Here is a 9,752-nt window from a genome sequence, read left to right on the forward strand (position 1 = left end):
CAGGTTCCAGCCGAAACTCGAGAAAAACCATGAGACTTCCCCTCGCCGCGAGATGAGGCCCGATTCCCCTGCACCGCGTGCAGAGCAATTCCGTGTTCCACATCAAACGTGAATGGAGCCTTGATTTCCTTGATGGCACTCCAGGAAAAACCCAAGATTACTGTCTCAAGTCAAGAGGTATCCTGAGGTCACTGTAGCAAAACCATAGGGCTCCATGGACCCCAAATCAACTCGAGATGAGCGCTTAGTCCCTGGATTCGGCTCAAGAGGAATACCAACTTTCCACAAGCACCTCAAGAGGAGGCTTCTCTCAGCTACATGTATGTGAGAGGGACCCTGAGTTTGTGGCCTCAAGTGGAATGGACACCAGGATGCTCTGACTCGAAGTAATGCCGGATACCCATTCAGTGAATTGAATGCAGGCATCGTCTTGCATCTCCCAAGAAGAATGGATGTCTGGATACCCTGGGGAGACCACAGAGAAAGATCTAGTCCTCCGCCTCATCGCGACCAGAGGCCTCACATCCTTTGAAAACTCGAGATGTCCGCGGAGATCAATGCTTCCAAAGGAGACGATGCCTGACTCTTCTTCAAAATCAATAGGAGTCCCAGGATCCCTGTGGCACGTGGAAAGGGACCCTAGGTCTCCCGCCTCACGTGGAGACGCGTCCCAATTGCCATGCCAAGACTCGAGGAGAATCCCGAGGTGTCCCTCACACCTAGGCAGGAGTCCTGACGTCGCTGAACAAACACGTGTCCTGAAGGGACCTCCCCGGCGTACTCGAGAATATACCCCAGGTTTCGGCCTCAATTTGAGAAAAACCGTGAGACTTCCCTCTCGCCGCGAGATGAGGCCTGATTCCCCTGCACTGCGTGCAGAGCAATTCCGTGTTCCACATCAAACGTGAAAGGAGCCTTGATTTCCTTGATGGCACTCCAAGGAAAACCCAAGATTACTGTCTCAAGTCTAGAGGGATCCTGAGGTCACTGTAGCAACAGGAAAGGGCTCTGTGGACCCCAAATCAACTCGAGTTGAGAGCTTAGTCCCTGGCTTCGACTCAAGGGGAATACCAACTTTCCACAAGCACCTCAAGAGGAGGCTTCTCTCAGCTACAGGTATGTGAGAAGGACCCTGAGTTTGTGGCCTCAAGTGGAATGCAAACCGAGATGCTCTGACTCGAAGTAAGGCCGGATATCCCTGCAGTGAATTGAATGCAGGCTCGTCTTGCATCTCCAAAGACGAAGGGATGTGTGAATCCCCTGTGGAGACCACAGAGAAAGACCTAGTTCTCCGCCTCATCGCGATCGGAGACCTCACATCCTTTGAAAATTCGAGAGGTCAGCGGAGATCAATGATTCCAAAGGAGACGATGCCTGACTCCTCTTGAAAATGGATAGGAGTCCCAGGATACCTGTGGCACGTGGAAAGGGACACTGGGTTTCCCGACTCACGTGGAGACGCGACCCAATTGCCATGCGAACACTCGAAGAGAATCCCGAGGTGTCCCTCGCACCTAGGCAGGAGTCCTGACGTCGCTGAACAAACACGTGTCTGGAAGGGCCCTCCCCGTCGTAAATCGAGAATATACCCCAGGTTCCGTCCGCAACTCGAGAAAAACCATGAGACTTCCCCCTCGCCGTGAGATGAGGCCCGATTCCCCTGCACTGCGTGCAGAGCAATTCCGTGTTCCACATCAAACGTGAAAGGAGCCTTGATTTCCTTGATGGCACTCCAGAGAAAACCCAAGATCACTGTCTAAAGACTAGAGGGATCCTGAGGTCACTGTAGCAACAGGAAAGGGCTCCGTGGACCCCAAATCAACTCGAGATAAGAGCTTAGTCCCTGGCTTCGACTCAAGAGGAAAACCAACTTTCCACAAGCACCTCAAGAGGAGGCTTTGTCAGCTACAGGTATGTGAGAGGGACCCTGAGTTTGTGGCCTCAAGTGGAATGGACACCAAGATGCTCTGACTCGAAGTAAGGCCGGATCTCCCTGAAGTGAATTGAATGCAGGCTCGTCTTGCATCTCCCAAGACGAAGGGATGTCTGAATGCCCTGTGGACACCACAGAGAAAGACCTAGTTCTCCACCTCATGGCAACCGGAGGCCTCACATCCTTTGAAAACTCGAGAGGTCCGCGGAGATCAATGCTTCCAAAGGAGACGATGCCTGACTCCTCTTAAAAATGGATAGGAGTCCCGGGATCCCTGTGGCACGTGGAAAGGGACCCTGGGTCTCCCGCCTCACGTGGAGACGCGTCCCAATTGCCATGCAAAGACTCGAGAGAATCCCGAGGTGTCCCTCGCACCTAGGCAGGAGTCCTGACGTCGCTGAACAAACACGTGTCTGGAAGGGCCCTTCCCATCGTAACTCGAGAATATACCCCAGGTTCCGGCCGCAACTCGAGAAAAACCATGAGACTTCCCCCTCGCCGCGAGATGAGGTCCGATTCCTCTGCACTGCGTGCAGAGCAATTCCGTGTTCCACATCAAACGTGAAAGGAGCCTTGATTTCCTAGATGGCACTCCAGAGAAAACCCAAGATCACTGTCTCAAGTCTAGAGGGATCCTGAGATCATTGTAGCAACAAGAAAGGGCTCCGTGGACCCCAAATCCACTCGAGATGAGAGCTTAGTCCCTGGCTTCGACCCAAGAGGAATACCAACTTTCCACAAGCACCTCAAGAGGAGGCTTCTCTCAGCTACAGGTATGTGAGAGGGACCCTGAGATTGTGGCCTCAAGTAGAATGGACACCGAGATGCTCTGACTCGAAGTAAGGCCGGATATCCCTGCAGTGAATTGAATGCAGGCTCGTCTTGCATCTCCCAAGACGAAGGGATGTCTGAATCCCCTGTGGAGACCACAGAGAAAGACCTAGTTCTCCGCCTCATCGCGACCGGAGGCCTCACATCCTTTGAAAACTCGAGAGGTCCGCGGAGATCAATGCTTCCAAAGGAGACGATGCCTGACTCCTCTTGAAAATGGATAGGAGTGGAGAGAGGTGCCAAGATGGCGGAGCAGTAGGACGGGGAGACCACTTTCTCTCCTACAAATTCATCAAAGGAATAACTGAACACAGAGCAAACTTTGCAAAACAACTTCTGATCGCTAGCTGAAGTCATCAGGCGCCCAGAAAAGCAGCCCATTGTCTTCGAAAGGAGGTAGGACAAAATGTAAAAGATAAAAAGTGAGACAAAAGAGCTAAGGATTGAGATCCGTCCCGGGAGCTCTTAGGCGGCATTGCTTGGGGTAGGGTCCGGGCCTGAGTGCCCTGAGGACAATCAGAGGGAGCTTCTCTGAGTTGCCAACATGAACTGTGGGAGACCAAAAGAGAGAGAGCAAATTAACCGGCCCGAACACACTGCCGGCCGTTCGCAGAAGAAAGAGACCGAGAGGGTCCAGAGAGAAGCTAGCAGGCTGCGGACCGGCCCAGCTCCGCCGGAGGCAGGAGGCAGGGGGGAGGGGAAGGTCGCAGCGAGACACAGGGCGCAGGCACCCGACCGGCGTGGGCGGGGACTGGGGCTGGGAATGCGGAGGGCAGAAGGCACGCGCACCCGACTGGCGCCAGCGGAAACTGAGACTGGGTCCGCGGAAGGGAGGGGGCGCGCCACACCTGGGGAGAGTGCGCCCACCAAGCCCCTCGCTGCCTGGACTGCTCTGACGGGGAAGGCTCAGAGAGCAGGCGCAGCTTTTCCTTCCGTGCTTTTGTGGAACACCCGAGGGCTGGAACCTGGCGCAGCGCTGGGCGCGCTCCATATAGAACAGCCGGGAGCCTGAGCGGCGCAGACGGAGAGGGCAGCGTCGGCCCCTCCCGGCAGTGCCAGCCAGTCCCCGCGGCGCAAGCCCGTCACCACAGCGACAGCCCCTCCCGGCAGCGCAAGCCCCTCCCCGTGGAGCGACGGAACTAGCTACCTGAATAAGAGTCCACCTCCGCCCGCCTGTGTCAGGGCGGAAATGAAGCTCTGAAGAGACCGGCAAACAGAAGCCAAATAAACAAAGGGAACCGCTTCAGAAGGGACTGGTGCAACAGATTAAAATCCCTCTAGGAAACATTGACTACACCGGAGGAGCCTGTAGATATCGAGAAGCGTAAGCTGGAACGAGGAGCTATCTGAAACTGAGCTGAACCCACACTGACCGCAACAGCTCCAGAGAAACTCCTAGATATAATTTTACTTTTTTCTCTTTTTTTATTTTTTTTTATTTTTTTAATTTTTTTCTTTTTTTTTCTTTTTTCTTTTTTCTCTTTTATTTTCCTTTAAAATCCCCTATTACTCCCCCATTACTCCTTAACTTTCATTTCCATAGACTTCTACGATTTTTTAATTAGGGGGTTAAAAAAAATTTTTTTTTTCTTTCTTTTTTTTTTCTTTTTTTTCTTTTTCTTTCTTTTTTTTTCTTTTTTTTTCTTTCTTTTTTCTCTTCTATTTTCTATTTTTCTTTTTCTCTTATTTCTTTTAAAGTCCTCTAGTACTCCTCTACTATTCCTTAATTTTCATTTTCAATACACTATAACCTTATCAAAAAAAAAAAAAAAAAAAAAAGAAGAGAAGCCCTATTTTTAAACCGAAGATTATTCTCTCCCAATCTTGACTCTCTGTTTTCTACCTCAGAACACCTCTATTTCCTCCTTTCCCCTTCTCTTCCCAATCCAATTCTGTGAATCTTTGTAGGTGACTGGGCTACAGAGAACATTCTGGGAACAGACAGCTGCGTAGATCTGTCTCTCTCCTCTTGAGTCCCCCTTTTTCTCCTCCTGTTCATCTCTTTCTCCCTCCTCCCTCTCCTCTTCTTCATGTGACTCTGTGAACCTCTCTGGGTGTCCCTAACGGGGGAGAATCTTTTAGCCATTAACCTAGAAGTTTTCTTGTCAGGGCTGTATAGTTGGAGAAGTCCTGAGACTACAGGAAGAATAAAACTGAAATCCAGATGCAGGAGACTTAAGCCCAAAACCTGAGAACACCAGAAAACTCCTGACTACAAGGAACTTTAAGTAATAAGTGACTGTCCAAAAGCCTCCATACCTACACTGAAACCAACCACCACACAAGTGCCAATAAGTTTTAGAGCAAGACATACCACGCAAATTCTCCAGCAACGCAGGAACATAGCCCTGAACATCAACATACAGGCTGCCCAAGGTCAAACCTAACACATAGACCCATCTCAAAACTCATTACTGGGCACTCCATTGCTCTCCAAAGAGAAGAAATCAAGTTCCACGCACCAGAACACTGACGCAAGCTTCCCTAACCAGGAAATCTTGACAAGCCAATCGTCTAACCCCACCCACTGGGTTAATCCTCCACAACAAAAAGGAACCACAGACCTCCAGAATACAGAAAGCCCACTCCAGATACAGCAATCTAAACAAGATGAAAAGGCAAAGAAATACCCAACAGGTAAAGGAACATGAAAAATGCCCACCAAGTCAAACAAAAGAGGAGGAGATAGGGAATCTACCTGAAAAAGAATTTAGAATAATGATAATAAAAATGATCCAAAATCTTGAAAACAAAATGGAGTTACAGATAAATAGCCTGGAAACAAAGATTGAAAAGATTCAAGAACTGTTTAATAAAGACCTAGAAGAAGTAAAAAAGAGTCAATTACAAATGAATAATGCAATGAATGAGATCAAAAACACTTTGGAGGGAACCAAGAGTAGAATAACGGAGGCAGAAGATAGGATAAGTGAGGTAGAAGATAAAATGGTGGAAATAAATGAAGCAGAGAGGAAAAAAGAAAAAAGGATCAAAAGAAATGAGGACAACCTCAGGGACCTCTGGGACACTGTGAAACGCCCCAACATTCGAATCATAGGAGTCCCAGAAGAAGAAGACAAAAAGAAAGGCCATGAGAAAATACTCGAGGAGATAATAGCTGAAAACTTCCCTAAAATGGGGAAGGAAATAGCCACCCAAGTCCAAGAAACCCAGAGAGTCCCAAACAGGATAAACCCAAGGCGAAACACCCCAAGACACATATTAATCAAATTAACAAAGATCAAACACAAAGAACAAATATTAAAAGCAGCAAGGGAAAAACAACAAATAACACACAAAGGGATTCCCATAAGGATAACAGCTGATCTATCAATAGAAACCCTCCAGGCCAGAAGGGAATGGCAGGACGTACTGAAAGTAATGAAAGAGAATAACCTACAACCTAGATTACTGTATCCAGCAAGGATCTCATTCAGATATGAAGGAGAATTCAAAAGCTTTACAGATAAGCAAAAGCTGAGAGAATTCAGCACCACCAAACCAGCTCTTCAACAAATGCTAAAGGATCTTCTCTAGACAGGAAATGCAGAAAGGTTGTATAAATGTGAACCCAAAACAACAAAGTAAATGGCAACGGGACCACACCTATCAATAATTACCCTAAATGTAAATGGGTTGAATGCCCCAACCAAAAGACAAAGATTGGCTGAATGGATACAAAAACAAGACCCCTATACATGCTGTCTACAAGAAACCCACCTCAAAACAAGAGACACATACAGACTAAAAGTGAAGGGCTGGAAAAAAATATTTCATGCAAACGGAGACCAAAAGAAAGCAGGAGTCGCAATACTCATATCAGATAAAATAGACTTTCAAATAAAGGAAGTGAAAAGAGACAAAGAAGGACACTACATAATGATCAAAGTATCAATCAAAAAAGAAGATATAACAATTATAAATATATATGCACCCAACATAGGAGCACCACAATATGTACAGCAAACGCTAACGTGTATGAAAGAGGAAATTAATATTATATAATAACACAATAATAGTGGGAGACTTTAATAACCCACTCACAACTATGGATAGATCAACTAAACAGAAAATTAACAAGGAAACACAAACCTTAAATGACACAATGGACCAGCTAGACCTAATTGATATCTATAGGACATTTCACCCCAAAACAATCAACTTCACCTTTTTCTCAAGTGCACACGGAACCTTCTCCAGAATAGATCACATCCTGGGCCATAAATCTGGTCTTGGAAAATTCAAAAAAAATTGAAATCATTCCAGTCATCTTTTCTGACCACAGTGCAGTAAGATTAGATCTCAATTACAGGGAAAAAATTGTTAAAACTTCAAACATATGGAGGCTAAATAACACGCTTCTGAATAACCAACAAATCATAGAAGAAATCAAAAAAGAAATCAAAATATGTATAGAAATGAATGAAAATGAAAACACAACAACCCAAAACCTATGGGACACTGTAAAAGCAGTGCTAAGGGGAAGGTTCATAGCATTACAGGCTTACATCAAGAAACAGGAAAAAAACCAATTAATTAACCTAACTCTACACCTAAAGCAATTAGAGAAGGAAGAAATGAAGAACCCTAGAGTTAGCAGAAGGAAAGAAATCTTAAAAATCAGGGCAGAAATAAATGCAAAAGAAACTAAAGAGACCATAGCAAAAATCAACAAAGCTAAAAGCTGGTTTTTTGAAAAAATAAACAAAATTGACAAACCATTAGCAAGACTCATTAAGAAACAAAGAGAGAAAAACCAAATTAACAAAATTAGAAATGAAAATGGAGAGATCACAACAGACAACACTGAAATACAAAGGATCATAAGAGACTACTACCAGCAGCTCTATGCCAATAAAATGGACAACTTGGATGAAATGGACAAATTCTTAGAAAAGTATAACTTTCCAAAACTGAACCAGGAAGAAATAGAAGATCTTAACAGACCCATCACAAGCAAGGAAATCGAAACTGTCATCAAAAATCTTCCAGCAAACAAAAGCCCAGGACCAGATGGCTTCACAGCTGAATTCTACCAAAAATTTAGAGAAGAGCTAACACCTATCTTACTCAAACTCTTCCAGAAAATTGCAGAAGAAGGTAAGCTTCCAAACTCATTCTATGAGGCCACCATCACCCTAATTCCAAAACTAGACAAAGATGCCACAAAAAAAAGAAAACTACAGGCCAATATCACTGATGAACATAGATGCAAAAATCCTTAACAAAATTCTAGCAAACAGAATCCAACAACATATTAAAAAAATCATACACCATGACCAAGTGGGCTTTATCCCAGGAATGCAAGGATTCTTTAATATCCGCAAATCAATCAATGTAATACACCACATTAACAAATTGAAAGATAAAAACCATATGATTATCTCAATAGATGCAGAGAAAGCCTTTGACAAAATTCAACACTCATTTATGATTAAAACTCTCCAAAAAGCAGGAATAGAAGGCACATACCTCAACATAATAAAAGCTATATATGACAAACCCACAGCAAGCATCACCCTCAATGGTGAAAAATTGAAGGCATTTCCCCTGAAATCAGGAACAAGACAAGGGTGCCCACTCTCACCACTACTATTCAACATAGTGTTGGAAGTTCTGGCCACAGCAATCAGAGCAGAAAAAGAAGTAAAAGGAATCCAGATAGGAAAAGAAGAAGTAAAACTCTCACTGTTTGCAGATGACATGATCCTCTACATAGAAAACCCTAAAGACTCTACCAGAAAATTACTAGAGCTAATCAATGAATATAGTAAAGTTGCAGGATATAAAATTAACACACAGAAATCCCTTGCATTCCTATATACTAACAATGAAAAAACAGACAGAGAAATTAAGGAAACAATACCATTCACCATTGCAACAAAAAGAATAAAATACTTAGGATTATATCTACCTAAAGAAACAAAGGACCTATACATAGAAAACTATAAAACACTGATGAAAGAAATCAAAGAGGACACAAACAGATGGAGAAACATACTGTGTTCATGGATCGGAAGAATTAATATTGTCAAAATGGCTATTCTACCCAAAGCAGTCTATAGATTCAATGCAATCCCCATCAAGCTACCAACGGTATTTTTCACAGAACTAGACCAAAGAATTTCACAATTTGTATGGAAATACAAAAAACCTCGAATAGCCAAAGTAATCTTGAGAAAGAAGAATGGAGCTGGAGGAATCAACCTGCCTGACTTCAGACTCTACTACAAAGCCACAGTCATCAAGACAGTATGGTAGTGGCACAAAGACAGAAATATAGATCAATGGAACAGAATAGAAAGCCCAGAGATAAATCCACGAACCTATGGACACCTTATCTTTGACAAAGGAGGCAAGGATATACAATGGAAAAAAGACAACCTCTTTAACAAGTGGTGCTGGGAAAACTGGTCAACCACTTGTAAAAGAATGAAACTAGAACACTTTCTAACACCATACACAAAAATAAACTCAAAATGGATTAAAGATCTAAATGTAAGACCAGAAACTATAAAACTCCTAGAGGAGAACATAGGCAAAACACTCTCCGACATAAATCAAAGCAAGATCCTCTATGACCCACCTCCCAGAATATTGGAAATAAAAGCAAAACTAAACAAATGGGACCTAATGAAACTTAAAAGCTTTTGCACTACAAAGGAAACTATAAGTAAGGTGAAAAGACAGCCCTCAGATTGGGAGAAAATAATAGCAAATGAAGAAACAGACAAAGGATTAATCTCAAAAATATACAAGCAACTCCTGCAGCTCAATTCCAGAAAAATAAATGACCCAATCAAAAAATGGGCCAAAGAACTAAACAGACATTTCTCCAAAGAAGACATACAGATGGCTAACAAACACATGAAAAGATGCTCAACATCACTCATTATTAGAGAAATGCAAATCAAAACCACAATGAGTTACCATTACACGCCAGTCAGGATGGCTGCTATCCAAAAGTCTACAAGCAATAAATGCTGGA

The sequence above is a fragment of the Dama dama genome, chromosome 16, assembly GCF_033118175.1.
Source record: "Dama dama isolate Ldn47 chromosome 16, ASM3311817v1, whole genome shotgun sequence".
NCBI lineage: Eukaryota > Metazoa > Chordata > Mammalia > Artiodactyla > Cervidae > Dama > Dama dama.